We start from the raw sequence: 19,947 nt of genomic DNA, 5'->3' as shown, positions 1-19,947 counted from the left end.
GAGGGAAATAAAACTCCTTGAACCCACAAAAATGCCTGAAGAGAATCGTCTCAGCCGAGCCAGGGGCAGGCAGCGACTTGCGGTGCCTCTGTTCGGCTGCTGCGGGTCAAGGCTACCTCCGGGAATGATGGTGGGACAGGGGAGGGCAGCGACTCTGCTTGCGGGGAGCAAACCCATCGCACCGGTCTCAGAGCTACCAACGCTTCGTGGGTTTGCGACGTGCCGGGAGGGATCTGGTTGGTCTGAGCTGGGGGGAATCGGAGCCGCTCCACTTCCCGTGTGGTACCCAGCCCTGAGAACGGGCTGGGGTGTCCGGATCTCCAAATCCTGAGCGCAGAAAGGATGGAGCAAAAGCACTGAGCCCCTTTCTAACGCCTTCTTTAAAATAGCCCTTTTGAGCAAATAAAGGAAAAAAATCGCCTTCACAACGGTGGCTGTGGGGTCCCGGGAGGCGACAGGCCTGCCGGCTCGGCGGGTCCCCGCGGGAGCTCCCACGGGCGATGCTGCGGGATGCAGAGCCAGCCCCGCTCGGCCACCTCGGCCGCAGATCCGAGGGGTCACCCCGTCGCCTTCCTGCAGCGGGCTCCTGCCCAGCCCGGGGGCTGCCTGCACCGGGTGCGACCCTTGCAGGAAATCCCCTTCCAGCGATGGAGAAAACGTCGCCGAAGCCAGGGAGCACAGAGAGGGGCTGGCTAGAGTTCTTTTCATCTAGGTTTTTTCGGCTGAAAAAGAGGGGAAAGCTGTCCCTCCTCGAAGGAAAGCGTGTTGGCAGGAAGCGGAGCCTTGCCCTGCCCGCAGCAGCACGGGGCCGGAGCGGCGTGCTTCCGAGAAACGGGTCCTGGGGGGCCTCTTCCAAGAAAGCCAGGCTCCTGCCACCGGGACCCAATTCTGCAGAAGTGGGTGTGCAGCAAACGCTCATCCGATGGGAGCCCCAGAGCTGCCTGAAAACAAGCCGAGCCCTCTGGAAAATCCCAGGCCTCCGAAAGGCTTGGGTTAAGACCTGGGTTTAAGGCTAGGCGCAGCCTAGGAGCCGGTCACGCAGTGCTCACGGCCGGCCCTGTCCTCCCCTCGAGGGATGATTTTGGGGGGGAGGCAAAAGTGATGGGTTTGCTGGGATCTTTGCTGGGGTCACCAGAGCTTGTAGCTGGGGGGAACCAGCTTTTCCATCGCACAGGAATGCCCAGGGACAGACTTTTCATTCACGAATAGATTATTTTTTAATAAAGAGTTTTCCTGTAAAAACCTAAATTCTAGGGGGAAAAAATCCAAGCGGGTTGAAATGCTTTTCATTCCAATTTCACCTTTTAAAACTATTTTATCTGTCCATAAAACAGAAATTTCAAAAAAGCTACTTTTGAGGTAAAAAAAAGGGGAGAACGTAGACCGGTCACACTTCGGTGCTATTGAAACATACTGGCTTCAACACTTTGCAAAAAACTTTATTTCACTCCTTCCACGTGAGATTTGGACCATCCATCCCTAACCCGTGCAGATCCCTGCGGCAGATGGGAACGTCACCTCCCGAACTGCTGCTCCGAGCCAGCCTCCGCGGCGAGGCCGGAGCACCGAGCCCTCCTCCGCAGCCGGCTGCGTCTCCCCGTCCTGCTCAGAGGGGATCCCAGCACCCGGGTACTGGTTTGGGTTCAGCACCCGGGTACTGGTTTGGGTCCGGCATCCTCATGGAGGTCTGGGGCCTCCATCCAGGAGATGTTTGGGTTCAGCATCCAGGTGGTGGTTGGGGTCCGGCACCCCGACGCGGGCTCTGCGGACCCCCTCCCTGCCGGCGGGATGGGGTGTCGGGGTGTAACAGAACCGGGCTGGGCGCCGCTGGGCTCACCAGCTCAGCGCCTTGCCGTTCCCATCTGTAAAATGGGGTCAGCGACTCCGTCCCGGCTCTGCCTCGTGGGTGGAAGGGAGGGCTCGGCTGGGCGCGCGTCCCCCAGCGCTCCGCAGCCACCCGCTCTCCCGTGCCTCAGTTTCCCCCCCCACCCCGCCACCCCCACCCACCCCCAGGGCATCGCTGCCCCCTGGGTAGCACGGGGGACCCCAACGCAGCAGAAAAACCAATTAGCGCGGCCGTTAATGAGCAAAACGCCAAAGGGGCACATCGCCCAGGGGTGAGGGTGCAGGGGGTGGGGGTAGCTCCCCCCCCCCAAAAAAAAAAAAAAAGAGGGGGGGCGGGCAGAGGGGGTGCAGAGGAGGAGGAAAGGAGGAAGGGGAGGGGGGGGGGGCACACGGGCGGGGAAAGCGGCTGCACCTGCTTTAGAGGAACTATGGTAGGGCGGCCGGCGCCCGCCCCGCGCCGCCGCGCCCGCGCTGCCGCCGCCGCCGCCGCGCCGAGCCGGACCTGAGCGCGGCGCGCACGGCCCCGGCCCGGCCCCGGGCTGCCCGCGCTCCGCACGGCCCGGCGCCGCCCAGCAGCCGCAGCGGGGCGTCAAGGGGCGGCGGCGGCGGCGGCGGCGCCGGTGCCCGGGAGCCCGTCCCGTTTCTCTCCCCGTCTTACCACCCCCCCCTTCCCGCCTCCTCTCTCCCCGCTTACTCGCCATGCCGTGCCGTTCCTAAGCTCGCAGCCCCGCCGCGGCCGCCCCGTCGAAGTTTGGGGAAGGTGCGGAGAAGGGGAGGAGGAGGAGGAGGAGGAGTGGGGGGGGGGGCGGGGGGGGAAACGGGACCCGGGTGAGAGGCGGCGCGGCCGCATGCCCGTCGCGGAACCCCCCCGGCTGTTCGGCGGGACCAGGTGGGTGAGAGCGGAGCGGGACCGGGCGGGAGGGTCCGTGCGTGTCCCGGCCACGGGAGTTTCCCCCCCCCCCCCCCCCCCGTTCCTTCCCACGGGGGGTGCGCGCTGCCCCCGCCCCAGCTGCTGGGGGTGGAGGGGGGGGGGGGGGATTTCGGGATGCCCCCCCCTCCCCCCTCCTCCGCCCCCAAGCACCGGCAGGTGTGGGGTGGGGGTGGGGGTCGTGGTGTATCATCCCCCCCCCCCCCCCCCCTCCCCACTACCACCCGGGAGCGCGGCGGGTCCGGGTCCGTGTCCGTCCCCCCCCCCCCCCCGCCCGCCCCCGCTCGGCCGCGGCGCGCTCGGAAGTTTGTTGCGGCGCCCGGACAAAGGGAGCGGGGCCGGGGGCTCGGTGAGCCGGGGGGGGGGGGGGGGGGGGGAAGGGCTCCGCGGGGGTGTCCCGGTGCGTGCGGGGTCCTCGCTGTGTCCCCGGCTCGGTGCGGGGGGCTCCGCTGCTTCCCCCCTCCCCCATCCACCCACCCGAGGCGTTTCTTTGGCCGGTGGAGGAGGGAAGGGGGGGGGGGGACGGGGGACGGGACGACGGTAACCCCCCCCCCACCCCCCCCCCGGGGAGGGGGTCGGGCACCGGGAAACTTGCGCTGCCGCCGGGAGAGCCCCGGGGCCGGATCCGGACCTGCCTCCCCCTCGGGGTCCCGCACCCCCAGGACCGGGGGGGCGGGGGGGCTTCGCACCGGGCGGGTTTTAGCCGGAGGGGGGGGGACACCCCCCCCCCCCCCCCCCCAGTCCCTGCCCTGCCAGCCGCCCCTGGGCTGCCTTTTGTTGGTGCTTCCCATTCCCCCCCCTCATCTTTCTTTTCTCTCCTGCAGTTTTGTTTTAATTCCGGCTTCTTGGGGGGGGGGGGGGGGGGGGGGGCTTGGGTGGGTGGTTGGGGTGGGTTTGTTTTTTTTTTTTTTTGGTTGGTTTTTTTTTTTTTTTTTTTTTTTTTCCCCTCCTTCCCCTCCCCACCGTTGCATTTTAACTCAGCCCCGCCGCTCCGTGCCGAGGAGCGGCCCAGCGGGTGCGATCGCCTCCTTTGAGATAAATAAGTAAGTCAGCCCCAAGTTTTGAGATCGGTGGGAGAAGCGACCGCCGCCGGCCCCGTCAACCTGCAGCCAGACCGGCCGTCGCTCCAGCAAGCGCCCTGGGAAATCCTTCGCGGTGTCTAAAATAATAACCCAAACTGCAAGGTGAGGGGAGAGGAGGACAAATGCACGGCTTCGGATGGAGCTGGAGAATATTCCCGAGAAATTCCCGCAGGTTTGGATTCCGGAGGAGGGGGGGAAAGGCGGTGGTTACGGCAGGCGGCTGCGAAGCGAAGCCCTGCCCCGCGTTTTCGCCCGTGCCTGCGTTTCACCCGGTTGCAAAGTTTGAGAGGCTTTGGTGTGTCTTTGTTCGAAAGGGGAGCGAGGTTGGAGTGGTTTTGTTTTTTTTTTTCCAAGGGTTTTGGGGGGGTCTTTATAACCTCGACGCGATGCCCGCTGCCTGCGGGAGGTCTCGGCGGGCTGGCTGGGACCCTGCCGGCAGCGGCTACTAATAATATCAGCAATAATAACGTGTTTGGAAAGAGTTTTTATTACGGAGCTGTTGTCTTCTGGGAGTTCAGAAATTCCCGGGCAAATATTGTTTAACGAAGCTGGCGGCGGGTCGCTGGGAGCCCCGGATCAGCCTCTTTCATCCCGTTCCCACCCCGGTGTCCGCCTTCGTTGCGAGATGCTCTCCCAGCCCCGGCGCTGGCAAAGTTCAGATATTTCTATTCTTCCCTGATCCCTCTTCCTCGTCTGCGTGATAAACAAACGCGCCTCTGTCTCTTCTCCCCTCTCCCCCTCTCTCCCGCTAAAAAAGAAAGGCACTTCAGAAAGTGCTGTGTTAGCAGCAGATTGCTCGGAATATTTCTTTTGGTGGTAGGAAATCTGTTTTGAGTTGGCAGGCGCGTTTTGAAGGTGTGTATAGGAGAGAACAAGTGGAGTGTAATTGGTTTTTCTTTTTCCATTTGGGAGTGATTCTTTTTCTTTTTTTTCTTTCCCCTTTAAAAAAAAAATAAGCAAAGGGCTGTCTCTTTCCCTCTCTCCCCTCTTGCACTTTTTAATACAGATGAAAAATGTGGGGGGGGAAAGCAGGAATAATTCACAGGCATCTGCAAACTCCACTTTGCTCGGAGTGGTGGTCGGGAACTGCCCGCTTTGAAAACTTGTGCTGGGATTTTTTTTTTTTTTTTTCTTTTGCTCTTCTTAATATAGTCCTAGAGGAATTTGTGTCTGAATTCCTCCCCGGGATCGCTCCTCGGCTTCAGGCAGCTCTTCCATCCCCATCGGTCTTGCTGGGAGACCGCGATACCCAGAGATTTGCCTTTTACCACACTCAGAACCAAGTTAGCATCGGATTAAGACCTCACTTTTCCGCAAGCATTGTAAAGCTGTGGGGCATACAATAAAAATGTTATTAGTTTCTGTATTAAAAGCTTGGGTTGTTTTTAACCCAAACCAGAGGTAGGATTTACTTTTACAAATTTCTTCTTGTGTGTTAAAAATTTACACGAGAAATGTGTTATGCTGGAGAACAGGCATTTGATGTTAAATCAACCCAACATGTGTCTTGTACAGGCGGTGTGACCCTGGTCCTTGTGTGTTTGCGTGGACGTGTTCCCTTTCATGCCTCCCCGTATTCTCAATTAAATGTAGCGAAGTCTCGGGCTCTTGTGAAATCTAACTCTTAATTTATTATTGTTTATTTTTTTAAATTTCCACTCCACCTTAAAGTCCATCAAAAAAAAATATCCAACAAGCCCCCAGGGGTTGGTGGACAGAGAAAAGTATCAGATTTGGAAAAATTACCCCATTCCCCCCCTTTTTCTTTCCTTTTTTTTTTTTGTTTTGTTTTTTTGTCTCCCCCCCCCCCCCCCCCCCCCCCGCACCCCCCTTCCAGGTTGCTTAAATCAAACTGGGAAGGGGGGGATACATAGGGGAGAAGGGACAAAATTTCCAGTGCCAAGCTGGGGAGCTTTTATCAGGGCTGCGAAGCCCTCGGTGGCTCCGGCTCCTGCCTTTTCTTCTGCCCTTTGTGGTGCCGGGGCTGGGGGCGAGGCGGGGAAGAGCTTTCCCGAGCCCTCCCGCTCCCTCCGCTTCCAGTAATGGTCAGGAGCCCTTGTTTTGAGATGCTACCTGTTTGGTTTTCTTTTTTTTTTTTTTTTTCATTTTAATTTACTAGTTCTTGAGGTTTTTTCTGTTGTTGTGGGGTTCCCCACCCCACCCCACCCCATCCCAAGCTCCTTTTGCTGGGGTGTTTGGCGTGGGGATGGAGATGCCGCCGCTCCGAGCATCACTCCCGTGATAAAAGCCAAACCGCTGCGAGAAACCGGCCCCGTCGTGCCGCGCGAAGTTGGACTCGGTTGGGAGGGAAAAAGTGCGGGAGAACGGGATCGGCCTTGGAAAATCCCCCCAGCTCCTTAACCTGCGCACCCCGGGGATGCGTCGCCCAGCGGGGTCGGGGGGGGAGCGATGGGTGCCCCCCGCTCGCCGGTTTGGGGAAGGAGGAGGCGATGGAGAATGCTGGGGCGAGGGGAGGGTTGGGACTCGGCGTGCTGGGGGGGGCGGGGGGGGGGGCAGAAGGCTGAGCAAACAGAGTGAAATGAAATAAAACGGATTAAAGTTGCTGCTGGGGGGAGGCGGGGAGGGGGCTGATACTCAGACCCGAAAAAAAAAATATAAAAAATATCTGTAAATGCTGTGTCCAGCCCTGGTTGCTTCCCTGAAAGACGGGTGACTGTAGGTTTTGCGTCTCCTTTTGGAAAGGGAAGAGCAGGGCGCGTTGAAAAAGAAATAAAAAATAAAAAAAAAAAAAATCTGTGCAATGTATAAAATCAAGTGACACTAAAATATCTACTCCGGGCCCTCGCCCTTTCTCTCCTAATAACCCGGCAGGAATGCGAGTGCACTCAGTTGTGAAGTTGCTGCCCGGAGAGCCCGGGAGCTTTTCTTTTCTGCCGCTGGAGAGGGGGATGCTTTGAGTCTGCTGATGTTTGTGTCTCGCTGTGGGGCTGGGGGAAAGGGGGGTGGCAAGGCTCTGGCTTTCAGGTTTTTCTCTTCTTTTATTTTTTTTTTTTCCTCCCCCCCTTTCCTCTTTTCTTGTTGGTCCCGCAGGGAGGGTGGAAGGGGGGAGCGAGGCCGGAGGAGGAGAGGTGCGGTGCTGGGTTTGCTTTTGTAGAAGCAAAGTGGGGGGCGAGCCGTGCCCCCAGCCAGGGACGGGGCTCATTCTTCCAACCGGAGAAAGGCGGGAGAGCCCAGAGGTCCCCGGCTTTTCTTTTGCTCCTTTAAAAGTAATACACGTTTATGGCTCCTTGCGTCGCTTTTCCCACTGCGGAGCGGGGTTTGGTGGTCCGAAGTATTTAGGGGAATTCTCTTATTTATGGAAGGGAGAGCTGGGGTGGTTTTCCGCCTTCGTCCCCCTTCCCCGCGGTGGTTTTGAAGCACGGGAGAGCCCGCGGGTTGTGGCTGGCAGGTGGTTTGTGGAGGTCTCGTGGGGATGTTCCCCGTTGTTCGCACCCCGGCATCTCCCCGGGTGTGTGTGGGGGGGTCCCAGCTCCTCAGTGGGGGCCGTCCTGGGTTTATCCTCTGCTCTGCACCGGGGCTCCCGAAATGACCCTGCCGTCGCCTCGGTGTCACCTGCCACTTCTAGAAGTGGAAACTTGAAATTTCCTGTCCCGTCCTCTTTGATTTCCAGCTCCTCCGGCGCGGCCGTGGGGGTTACGTGGGGTGGGGGGGGGGCACCTCGCAAACCCAGCTTGGGGTGGGGGGGGGGGTCCATCCTGCCCTGGGAGGGATGCGCTGAGGGCATCCTCCCCACGGAGGGATGAGCTCTGTGCTAGCGGGAGAGGGGAGGAAAAAGGTGGGAAATAAAACTGCAACTGCACTCGGAGCTTGGAAACCCATGTGTTTGCCTCGGAAGGTGTAAAAATCCTCCGTGTGCCGCTTCTGGAGCCCCCCGGTGCACCTGAGAGAAGGGCAGGGGTAGCTGCTCGCTTGAAATGAAACCCAGGGGCTGTGATATCAGTTTTGCAGCGAGTTGCCGTCCGGCTTTCGACCCCGTCGGGCTGGCCCTGCTCGCCCCTCCGAGCAGCCGCAGGGCTTTGGCCGGTAAAGCTCGCTCCTCTGCCAACTGATGGGAGAGCGGCGTGGGGAAGGACTCGCACCCATTTTATCATCTTGCAAAACCTTCCCCCTCCCCCTGCTCGCTGTGCTGCACCTTTTAAAGTCAAATATAACTTGTAGATCAAGATGGGGCTGGGCACAGCTTGAAAAACTTCCTAATTTCCCCCCCTCCCGCTGCAAGCGTTTGTTGTATAAAACACAGCAAAGACGCTGCTCGAGAGTTGGTTTTTTCCGAACTTTTCCTAATTTAAACCCCTTTTGGCAATCACATAGGCAAGTCTCTGTGATAAAACATGTTGCTGGTAACGAGACTGCCCGTGACAAAAACGTGTTTGCAAGTGGAACGGCATCGGGGAAAGGGAAGAATTAAGAGGCAGAAGCAGCAGAGAAGGAGAGCTGCTCCCTTCGGAGGTCGGCAGCGCGATGCTGCGGAGGAAAATGCAACCCGTCCGTCCGCCACGTTTTATTTTATAAAGATCCTGCTGGAGGAGAGATTAGATCTGGGGATGGAGCTGGAGGGAAGTCATTAAGGGATTACGATGCCTTGTGCCGGCAGCACAGACGTGGGCACGGGGCTGGCTGTAACGGTACCTGGATACCCAGGCAGACGAGCCCTGCGTGCGCAAAGCACTTGGCACAGGGAGTCGGGATCCTCTCTCTGTTTTTTTTTTTTTTTTTTTCTTTTTTTTTAAAGGAAAAAAAAAAGCCTGTATTTGCAATCTGCTCTGCAGAGCACTTAGCTCGAGTAAAGCGAGCTGGTGTTGGCGTTCGCTGGCCCCAGGCGACACTTGCCGCCTGGTTCTTGTGCCCTGGCAAGTTGGCAAAAAGTGTTTTGCGGTGTGTTCTGGTGGAAAGCACTTCTCCTGCGCCGCTGTCGCCGGCTCTAGATGAGCAGCAAAAACGTGCTGCTTTTTTAGCAGAATAAGGAGAGGAGGGTGGCTGCGGGAGGAAAAATCACCTGGTCCTAGCTCTGCTGGGGGCTCCTGGGTGTGTTTATCGGGAGTCAAAGGTGCGATAATAAAACTTTTTGGGGGAAGATTACTTTCAAAGCCAAGGAAAGGTGCAAAAAAAATAAAAAATTCCTTTTTAAGGTACTAGAGGAGGAAAAAAATCCTGTGGAGGGCCCTGATTTGGAGGTGATTTGGAAGCTGTTTATTCTGCCTCATGGCAAACCACTTCCACGTGACCGGCTTCGGTGGGGAGCTGGCACCGGCCAGCCGGGAAACCACGGATGGAGCTGGGAAATGCCGGACTGGTCCCGGCTGGGCCGTGGGGCTGGCGGGGAGCTACAGCCCCCCAGGGAGGAGAAGGAAGACCCCCATGTGATGGGTACGTGCTCTGCGTGCGTTGTGCGGGCTGTTCGGCAGCTCCCGAGGCTCGGGGAGATGCCGGCCCCGGAGCGGGTTTTGCTCAGGCACCGATGCTCCCGTTTAAACAACCACGGGGCCGCCACCGGCATCGGCCGGGATGAGCCGCTCGCCCGGAGCGGGCGGTGTTGAAACAACTTATTTCAACACACCTTTGCCAGGTCTCTGATGGAGCTGGGTTTATCTAGTGGGATTTAACTGTGCCGTGGCTAATAAAGGCATAAAACACCAGCGGTGCCGTCCGGGGCAGCGAGTGCTTCCCACGCGCTTGGGCAGGGCTAGCTGAGCATCGCGCTGCCAAGCCACCTCGGGGGCCAGGAGCCATCAAAGCCCTGAGCCCAAACCCTCTGGCCGTTCACTTGCTTCCTCCGAGTCTTGGTTTATTCCACAAACTGTAGATTTTAGGTGAGTGATTTTCTTTTTGCCTGCTGATTGTGAATCTGCGAGCCGGGGACTGTTCTTTATTTGGTCGCCTGTAGCGAGATCTGGAAGGGGTCGACTTAGGAGAAGCTGTCGTGGGCTTGGTAAAAGACATTTTCTACCTTAGGAAAGAGGGACAGCGGAGGAAGGCTCGAGGTAGGTCGCTTAACGCAAAATATAAGGCCAGAACTTGTACTTGTGAGCGAAGGATGGCGGCCCCTCGGCTTTGGTTCCCTGCCTGCGAGTTCTCCCTTGCGGCTCGTTCGTGGGAACGACTTTGCCCAGTGACTTTCTGCCGGCGTTTCTTGGCCCGGGGGTGGCTCGCTCGTGTACCGGAGCTCACGTTGGGCTCACGGCTCGGTTGGGTGTCACCCGTCACGTGCCGGGATCACGGCACGTCGGTTGGGTTGGCCGCGGCGGCGTGGGGTTTCTGGCGTGGGTGATCTCCCCTTTGGCCGCGCCGTTCTGGGGGCTACTGGGAGGATGCTCCCGGCTGCGGGACTGTCCCCAAACCCCACTGGGACATAGAGCTTCGGGGGTGCCTCGGCTCCCGGCTTGCCCGATGGCTTCGTCCGCAGCTCCCAGGGGATGGAAAGGCCTGGCTGGGATGGCAGGGGACGTCTCGCTGCCTCCGGGGGCAGCGGGAGAGGTGCAAAAGGCCCTGGGGCTGTTTGGGGCTCAGGGTGGTCACCAGGGTGTCGGAGGAGCCACCCTGGGCTGAGGGGACAACTTCAGGCAAGGCATAACTGACAGAGATGAAGTTTCTTGTCGAGCGTCGGGAGTTTTTTGGCTGAACTGGACCAGGGTTTGGGCAGGAGTGGTGGGCAGAGACCTTGTACTGGGGAGGGAGAAACCCTCTCCCGCGGCCTGGGGCTTCCCATATGGTGCCGTGTCCCTTCTGGGGGACACTTCTCGGGCTGTGTCCTGGCAGCCTCCTTGCCATGGAGCTGCGTGGCACTGGGAGCCCTTTTGCGAGGGCTGCGCTGGCTTTTGAGCTGCTCCGGCTGGAGAAGTGCACCCCAAAACTCGCCATTCCAAAGCACAGTGTGGAAGCAGCGCAGGATCTCGGTGCCTTGAACAAAACCAAAATGCCCTTTAACGACCTGTGATTTTTTTTTTTTATTATTATTTTTTTCTTGGGCATCTCCCTCCTTCTCCCAGGGAAGCTCCACACATCCAGCAAGGGGCCAGCTCTGCTGAGCATCCTGCGGCCCCGCATCGTTGTCCCGGCTTCCAACCAGGAGGGGCAGGAGGAGGCGGTGAGATGCTTTTTTGCCACCAAGAGGGTTTCCCAGCGGGTGACCGTCACCCAGCAGGCTGGGTCCTTCCTCCAGAATCTAAAGCCCACCCGGCCGATCCCTCCTGGATGCAGCTAGACCTGACGGTGGGAGGGAAATTCCCTGGAGCGCAGGGTAACTTGGATCTGGAATACAAATGTGGTATCATTGGGCTATTAAAAAACAGAAGAAGGAGAGAAAATAAAAGTGGGGTGGGGGGGGAAAGTGTCCCATAACTTTTGTGGCAGGAAATGTGGATTTTGAAAACGTGTTGTGCCAGGCCTAGCTGCAAAAAAACCTTATTTTGCTGAGATGGATTTGGGTAGGGGTAAAACGCCATCTCCAGCTTTGCCCTTCTGGGGTTGTTTCCAAAGTATTTACGCTTTCCCCTTTTCCTCCCCAACCTGCTTTCCCTGCAGTGAAGTCCCTTCCCAACCAGAGCGGTGGTATTTTTATTCTGCATTTCTGCAGAGGGGTCCCAGTGGGATGTGGTTTGGTTTATGGGCAGGGGAGGGTCTCCCCCTCCCCATCTGCTCGCGCTGCCGTGTCCCACGCTCGGCTTCGGCTCTGCCAGGAGTGGGGTTTGGGGAGCCAGGCTGCGACCGCTCCGCCTGGCACGGATGTTCGCCTTTTGTAAATTAAAACCTCAAAATCGACGTGATTCCTCATTTGGAAAACAAAAGGGGTGCTTGTCCCCCACTGTGCGGATAAATGTGGGGCTGGAGGAAGGAGGAGGAGGGTGCTGCTGTGGGTCCCATCACTCCCAATTTGTCTCAGCCTCTTGGCACCCGCAGTCTGGGGCACTCGTGCCGTGCTCCCTCCGACCCGCCGTGGCACTGGGGGTGCTGGGTTTGTCGGGTGCTGCTTGCAGGAGGGTCCGGGCTCGACAGCGGAGCCGTTGCTCCTGCGTGCAGGCGCGAGGCAAGAAGCAGGCGAAGGAGAAGAACGGGCAGGCTGGGGTGCGCGGGGCCAGATCCTGCACCCCTGCAAACCTGAGTGGGGTTAGAGCTGTACTGGTTTCCGCAGCAGACCCCGATGGATGGGGGTGAAAGCACCAAAAGCACGTGGAGCGAAGTGCCCTGGGAAAGGCTCCGAAGCTGCCTGCGTGGGGGGTGCTGGGGCTTGGGGCGCAGGGTCCCCTCTGTCCTCGGAGCTGGGTTCGGTCACCTCATGGGAAGGGAGCAAGATCAAGCGCTGGCTTCTCGAGGGTCTGCAAAACTCCGGCAGATCCTGCGTTACATCAACGGGGGGGTCGGGCCGTGTTTTTCCACATTGCACCCGGCTGGTGGAGTCCCGTGGGATTGCTCGGGAGGGTTGGGGGGATCGCAAGCGGTGACAGAAAAGGTTCCTGACGTGCACCGGGTGCAGGGAGGCCTTGATGTACTTTTTCTCACTTTCTGGTCCCTCTGTGCAGGGTTTCTGGCCGGGGCAGGGACATGGGGGCTGCAGAGTGTGGGGGCATCGGGGCATCGCTGCTGTGTGCAGGGTGGGCAAGCGAGTGCCAGCCCCCGAGTGCCTGCGGGAGCTTGCCCAGCCTGCGGAGGCATCTGTGCAGTCTTGGGGAAAATCTCCCCAAATCTGGGGTTTGTTGTGCGTGTTGGAAAGGGGAGATGCCCAGTCAATGTGCTTTCAAGAGAAACAAGAAAAGGAAAATGTCCTAAAATCTGTCCCACTGAGGGGTGGAGGTGCAGAGAGTGCCGGAGAAACCCCGGTAAGGGATTTCTGTCCGAGCTCCGCTCCTGTGGCACGACACGAGGTTCGTTTCATCCTTCTTTTGCCGTAGCGATAGGCAGAAGATTTGTGCTGAAATTTGGGTCTGAGTTTCCCCGGCTCCTCTGCTCGCCCTGGCAGTGGCGTTCGGTGCTGCAGGGACCAGCCCGTCTTCTCTTAATGCATCTCTGCCTGCCCTGAAGGATGCTCGGGGCTCACCGAATGCGGCGGGCAGATCGGGGTCGTTCCCTGCTCACCACAGCTCTATTTGGGTTAGTCATGCTTCCCCTTTTAAACCAGGTTTTTATTTATACCTAGCGTGGCAGAGTGTACTTTTAGGGCCTGTTTCAAAATCCCTTGAAGTCTTTCCCTTGATGCCGGCGGGCTCGAGCCTTGAACAAATGTCATTTTCCCTGGGAAGTGGAGCCACGGCTCTGAATCTGGGTCAAACTTCGGGGCTGTCGGAGCAGCCCCATCTGCAGATCAAATGCCACCTTATTCCCGCACCATGCACGTATTGCACCAGCGCCGATACTGGCATCGCTGGGCTTGCGGCTGGGCAAAAGCAGTGCTGGAGCGATTTCCCCCTGGATTATAGAGCTGGTGGTTTTAAAATACCCTCTGATGAAAAGGCTAGTCCATTTAGAAATGCAATGAGATGAAGTTGAAGAGGCGAGGGGGCTTGTTTGGGGATTGATGCTGGCTTTGGGGAAGGTCGGTGCCATCTGGTCAGTTGTGTCCCTGCCATCCCGGAGCAGTGGATGCCGCAGTGGGGAGCGTCGGTGCCGCTGAATTTCCAGCTGTAGGTTTGGGCTGCTGCAGGAGGAGATGGCGGCTGTGCCCGTCTGCTTGGGAGAGGGACAGAGGGACAGACCCCTGTCCTCTGCCCTCAGAGGGGACGTGCATCTCCTTTCATTGCAGGATTGGTCCTTGCCGACCGCAGCGGAGATCTCCGCTGGTCCTCGCTGTTGCAGGTACAAATGCTCTGGGAATCGCCCTGAGGCTGGGAGCAAGCTTCGAGTCGCTGGTTTTAGCCGGAGGTTTAAAATAATAATTGGTGTTTTTAAATTCCTGGCAGCAGGCAGGAGCCGTGGTCTGCGTTGGGGCTGGCCAGGGCTGCCGGCGTGGGCAGGTACCGGGGGCTCGTGGACCAGACAGGGAGCTGGGTCGGGTCCCTGGGGGAGTTGGTGACCTGGACTTTATCCACTTCGTGTCTTGCCCGATGCTATATCCTGGTGTCGTTGCCTTCCCTCACCACGATGGGATGATTTTTGGTCCGGGGAGGAAGGGGGACGTCCCCTGGGTTAGTGCCCCGCCTGGGGTGGCCGATGACGGAGCCGGTGGCTCCGTGTCCTACAGCCGGTGATCACGGAGCGCTTACGTCCCGCGCGGGGAGATGCGCTTTGGGGACAGCGGGGAGAGGGTTGTCTGTGGCCCTGTCTCAGCGGGAGATGCGGAACGATGATGTGACCTGATTGCGGAGGAATGGTGCCGGCGGGGAGTCCGGAGCCGTGGCGCAGCTGCGGTGGGGCTCGTGCCAAAGCTTCCCACGTGGGCACCCTCACCTGAGACCCCACGCGAGAGCCCGCAGCTCCGCCGTGCCCTGGGCTGGGGATTTCTGGGTTCTTCCCCACTAAAGAAAGCAGGTTGCTGCTGCTGGGGTACCTTGCTGAGGTTCCCACCAGTGAGTCCTCCCCGGGCAGGGGGGCACGTCGGGAGCCGGCCGGGTACTGGGTACCTCGAGCCCCTTTCTGCCCCGGCACCCATGGGTGCTCGTAGGGTCCCTGGGACTTGGCAGCCGGGAGCTGCTGGCCTGGGCGAGGTGCGGGGTGTTACAGCTTGCAATTGGTGAATCATAAACTAATATTTTAAAGAATGAGGATTATTTTTAAGAGGGGTGGAGGGAGGAAAAACCACAATTTTTCAAACGTGCTTTGGAGTGAGGATGTATCTTAACACCACCTTAACGGTAATAATTCCCCAGATTTGCACAGTGCTGTCTGTCCCATGTCAGCGGGAAGGTGCCGGTGGCTTCCTTGGCTACTGCAGCACGGCTGCTTGTGGCCCGGAGCATCAGCAGCCACCTGCGTGCTGCTCTGGGGTGTCATTGCACCCTGAAGCTGGGCTTGTTTGGGATTCTCGCTGTTCTCAGGAGGAAGCAATGCCTACTGCCAGGGATGAGCAGGGATTCGGGAGGTACGGATCACCTCGATCCGCTTCGTCCTTCCGTAGCTCTGTCCCAATCCATATAGTGGGGATGTGCTGCCCGGATCTGGGAAGATGCTGTGTCCCAGTGTGCCGTCTGGTAAGGGCTGAGCTCTGGGGATGCACAGGGCTCGGGAGCCTGGATGGATCGGCATGACCTGGGAATGCCACGGGTGACACCGAAGTGATGCTGTGGGACCAGATCACGTTCCCATGTTGCCGGCCTGGCAGCGGTCCAGAGGGATGCTGAAACCGCGGAGGTGCGTTGCCATCCCGCCGGGAAGGGAGAGGAAAAGCTCTTGCTGCATCCGCAGCTGTGGGTGCGCTGGGTGAACCGTCGCCCTCCTGGACTCCCTGGCGAAGGGTGCTGGAGAGGGATGCTCTCCCCGGGAAGAGGACGTGGTGGCTGAATGTGGCTCATCCAGGTCACAGGGAGAAGGAGCACGGGGGACCCTGCCAATCCTTTGGCTTTGGCATGGGGTAACACTTCCCCTGGCTGGAGGGATGCTCCGTGCCTCTCCGCCGAGCCTTGCTCTCTTCTCAAGCACCCAAAATAAATGCACCTTCCCGATCCCCTCTGCGGGTGGTGTGGCCTCGCAGCCACCCATCACCATTCCCAGTGCAAGACCCCGGGACAGCCCAGCCTCTTTGCTGAGCATGCCGCTTCCCAGCTTTTAAGAAAGCGCTGGAGAAAATCGCTCGGGTTATTCCAGTCGCTGCTCTAAGCAGAGATGTCAGGGCTGTCGGGAGCCGTGTTTGTCTTCGGGGCTGCGGTTTGCTCCGTGCGGGTGCCGAGGCTGCTGCGGGGGTGCCGGGTGCCCGGGGAAACCAGGAGATGTTGAATCCGTGCGAGATGGAGCCGAGCTGTGCAGAAATAAAATCAGGAAGGTTGTTTGAAAGTGCCGAGACCGGCTCTGGCGGTGGCTGCGAGATGGAGCCGGCCTCGGGTCATGCTTGCCTCTGATTTGGATGCAAAAAAATGGACTTCAGACCAGGAGTTTGAAAATGCCCAAGGATAGTTCTCCCCCCCACCGCCTTTTTTCTTCTCCCTCCTCGTGAGCAGCATAATTTCTGGATGGAAACCAGGCCTCTTGCTGCATAGAAATGGGATTTGCAGTGGAAAGCATCAATGTGCAGCAGGGAGCGCATTAAATAGAGCGTTTTCTGGATGAATTTTTGCACAAACATGACGGAGTCTGGGAAAACTTGCGGCATCTGAGTTCCTCCCTCCTGTTCAGTAGGCACCGTGACTTTTTATTCCTCCTCTCTGGATTATTTGAAGGCCAGAAGAGACTTTTAGCAACCTCCAGTCTGACTTCACGCAAACTCAGCTGAAAAATTTCGCTCGGGGTCTGACACGGGAGCTTGCGTCCCGGCGCCGGGTCCCTCACGCCGATGGCCCTGCCATCACTCCTCGTCATGGTCCGGTTTGTCCCTCACCTGCTCCACGTCATTTTCTTCCTCCCCGGTTCTGCCCTCACCCTTTGCAGCCTCCCTCAAAGGGATGGGGCGGGGGGAGCTGCTGCAGCGTGATTTTGATTTTTTTTATTTAAGAGCTTCCCCCTTACACACACCCTTGCTGGAAGCCTTCCTCCGCCCCGGCGCTGCCTTTCCCGTTCCCAGGGCTGCCAGGTGCTGGTGCTGCGGGGCAGCAGGCACCTTTCTCTATCGCTTCCCCGTGGCCCTCCTCTTCCTCGGCTCCCATGAGGCGATGCCCTTTACGGCTCCATCCGAGAGGAAGAGCCCTCCTCTTCCTCGGCTGCCCGATCCTGCGGTAGGCAGGTGCCTCGACGGGGACGCCCGCGAGCGCGGGACCGCGGTCGGGCTGTCTGCGTGCAAAAGGGCTGGAGATGATTTTGCGTGTGCAAGGCACGTTGCGCGTGTCCCGGGTGGGCTCGGGGCTCTGCTTGCTGGTGGGATGCTGGTGGGATGCTGGAGCGGAAAGGCCGGGTGAGATGCGCACCACGGGTTGCCTGCGTTGCCGATGGGGGTAAAAAATATAATCGTGGGCGCTGGGCACGTGGGCAGAGGTTTAAACGCGAGTCGGGATTTACAAGGAGATGCCGGAGGAGCCTTCGCAAAACGTCGGTGCGATGCCGGCCGTGTCCCGGCAGCTGGCGGGGCTGGACCCGGCTGCTGGCGCTGGGCGGTGGAGCGATGCCGGAGAGCCTCGCCGGGGCTGCGGGTGCGATGGCCGTGAGCGCGCACACGTGCACGAGCGCGCGTGTCCACGTGCACGAGCCTGTGCGTGCCGGCGTGCACCGCGGTCCACGCTGCCGCGCCGGTCCCTGCAGCCGCTGCCTTTGGACTCGGGTTCTGCTTTGGCTGCGGATGCATCCCATGCCGCACCAGCGATGGGAGGTGCTTTTAATTATTTTAATAGGATTTTGAGGGAGGGGGTGTTTGTGCTGAAAATCCCCCGTATCTTAAAAACCCCGTCCCATGTGGAAGTGCAGAGCGGCTCTTGACAGCGAGCTGTACGTGTTGGGAAATCACACGTTCTTCCTCCTGGTGGGTTTTTTTTCCTGGGAGTTTGGAGTATTTTTTTTTTTGTTCCCTATGAATTTTTTTCCCCACCCTATTCATTATCATTTTTGTTAATTAGATTGTGATGGGAATGGTCTCTATTCAAAAGAAAAACCTCTGAGATGTTTTTACAAGTGCATGTGCGTTTCAGGGCAGGGGGGGAGAGCAAGGATGCTTGAAAGAAATAATTTTAAAAATAATTTTTTCATAAAGCTCTTTAAAAAGAAAAACCCAAGTCCCCTTCCCCCACCACGGCCACCTCCCCTCGGCCCCCCCTAATTAAACGATTTGAATTTTCACGTTAACCGCTTGGTGCTTCCTCAGCGCCTCAGATGATTAGAAAGGGATATTCATTTATGCCTTTTAAACGCCGCCCCGATTAAAATCAGAGAGATTTTTTCCTTCATCAAAATCTAACATCCTTGAAAAATTAATTTGATGCCTCTTGTTATCAATTAATTGAATCTCGTTGGGAGAGAGGCTTGTACGGCGGGTGGTTGGAGCTGGCCCTTCTGTTCTTAGTTGCTTTCCCCCCTCTCTTCTCCCTTCTGCTGCTGCTTCCAAACACTGTGACATTATAAAACTCTGCCTTTTTTTTTTATATATATTATTTTTACTCATCTCATAAAATAAAATAAATGAATAAAACTTGGTCTCTTTTCCCACCCTCCTCCCCCATTCCCTTGAGTTCCTCTTGTATGAAAGACCTTTTTTTTTCCCTTTCTCTCATCCCTCTTTCCTATAACTTCCGAGGCAGGGGGAGAGAAAGAAAGTTGGGGCTTTAGCAATTTCTCGGCGTAGCAAAGCGGCCAGGGTCCGTCTTTCTTCCTTTCTTTAATGGGGGATATTGGATATTTCATTTGAATCTCCCTCTTTTCAATTAAAAGTGCACAGCTCCTTCTCTTAAAGCCACTCTATTCTCCTCCTCTGTCTCGGCACCCGGAGAAGCGATTTTCCTTTCTTTAATATTTCAACTCTTCCCCCGAGACGGGCTGCCTGCGTGTTTTTTTCTTTAATAGACTTTTTCTCCCTCTATTAAACTTTTCCAATCTTCGTCCCTTTATTTTTTCCCTTCCCACCTCTTTAAACAAAAAAAAAAAAAGAGAGAGAGGAAAAGTTATAAAATTTAAAGAACTGGGTCATTCAGGAAGTTATTCAGATAACTTAAAAATTAGGTGTTCGTTTCATTTTTACTCTCCTTGGAGTGAATCTACCTGGTTACTTTTAGATCCAGACTCTTCCCTGGTGCCTCTGTTATTTATGTCCCGTCGTGAATTTGGGGCTGGAAGTTTTGGGGGAGATCGGCTCTAACTGCAGTAAGTGCTGAGAGCGTCCCCCCTCGGAGCTGGGGAGGTGGGTTTATTTTCTCCGAAGAACGGATCTGCGCCGTGCACTTGTCGATGCCCGTGGGGTGCTGGGATGGGAGATGGGATGTGGGGGTGTTTTCTCCGTGGGTCCGGTGCCCTGGGCGAGGGGGGATTCGGTGCCAGGGCCGCCAGTTTGGGCATCCCGCCCTGTGCCGTGTGCTGTCCCGTCGCGGCGAGGGGTTTTGGTGCCACGCTGGATTTGGGGTCCTAGAGGTGAGAGATGTCGTTGCCCCTTTCCAGCCTTGCCTGCCCTCGCTCGCGTGCCTCTTCTGGTCCCGTGTGGGTTGTCAAGGATTTTGGGGGTGCTCTGGGGGAGAGCGGAGACCCTGCCCCCACGGGCACAGGGGGCTGCAGGGCTGTGTCTGCGCTTCGGGACGTTTTTCCTTTGAATTCCCATTTAGAACACGTCGGGCAGAAGGAAAGCGAGTTTTTTGGGGGGATGAGAAATTGGAATCTGCTTTAACCTCCCTCCCTGCTGCCAGGGCCCTCCTGGCACGGCGATGGCAGCCGGAGCTCCACGGGGGCTTCCCGGAGCTCGGGTTTTGCCCCCCCCCCCCCAGCCTCGCTGGCTGCAGCGTGCGTCCGCCGGGATGCAGGTACCGCACCTGCACCCCGACCTGTGGGGATGCTCCGGTGCGGCAGCGGTGAACCGTGCTGGGTGCAGACCACCAGCACCCACCCAGCTGGCACCCACCAAGGGTGCTGCCCCACTTGGGGTCCCCCTGGACCCACACATGCGGCTCCCGAGCAGCGAGGTGGGAGCCCCCGTGCACCACGTCACTATTTAATTAGACGTCCCTGATTAACAAAACTTGGCGTTCGGCTTCCTCCTGCCCTCATCTTTCCTGGCTCCGAATCAATGGCTTTGATATGCTAATTAGGGAGTAATTTAATTTCAAAAGGCCGCAATTAACAAGGGTGTTGTGGACATGCTGTAGTTAAGCGGCGTAATCTAATTTGCATTAGTAACAAGCAGGGACTAATTAGAAGCTTAATTAGACACTTAGACGGCTCTTGTGTTTACTTTCTTAATGAGATGGAGTGGGGCTCTTTTTTTTTTTTTTTTTTTTTTTTTTAATCTTTTCAAGAGCGCAACGAGGGAAGCACAGGATGGAGCAGCAGCCCGGGTGCCCGGCACGTGCCCAGCACCGGCCTCGCCAG

At 57.7% G+C, this 19,947-nt stretch overlaps 1 protein-coding gene across 6 annotated transcripts in view; it reads left to right on the top strand.

Moving 5' to 3' along the window:
- The first annotated feature begins 2,433 nt into the window (after positions 1 to 2,433).
- FOXP4 (forkhead box P4) overlaps positions 2,434 to 19,947 on the top strand; it is a 62,835-nt gene continuing 45,321 nt past the window's right edge. For 2 of the 6 annotated variants that reach the window (XM_049832695.1, XM_049832690.1), the window contains exon 1: positions 2,434 to 2,605. The gene's annotated coding sequence lies outside the window, so the exon portion shown is untranslated. Of the gene's footprint in view, positions 2,606 to 2,661; positions 2,735 to 3,838; positions 4,028 to 16,237; positions 16,343 to 19,947 lie in introns of those variants that run through there. The other 4 variants (XM_049832691.1, XM_049832692.1, XM_049832693.1 and 1 more) reach the window with 4 other exon arrangements.

The sequence above is a fragment of the Accipiter gentilis genome, chromosome 29 (genome assembly GCF_929443795.1).
Source record: "Accipiter gentilis chromosome 29, bAccGen1.1, whole genome shotgun sequence".
Taxonomy (NCBI): domain Eukaryota; kingdom Metazoa; phylum Chordata; class Aves; order Accipitriformes; family Accipitridae; genus Astur; species Astur gentilis.
Note: the sequence above shows the minus strand (reverse complement) of the source record. Positions and strands in the feature narration are given on the sequence as shown.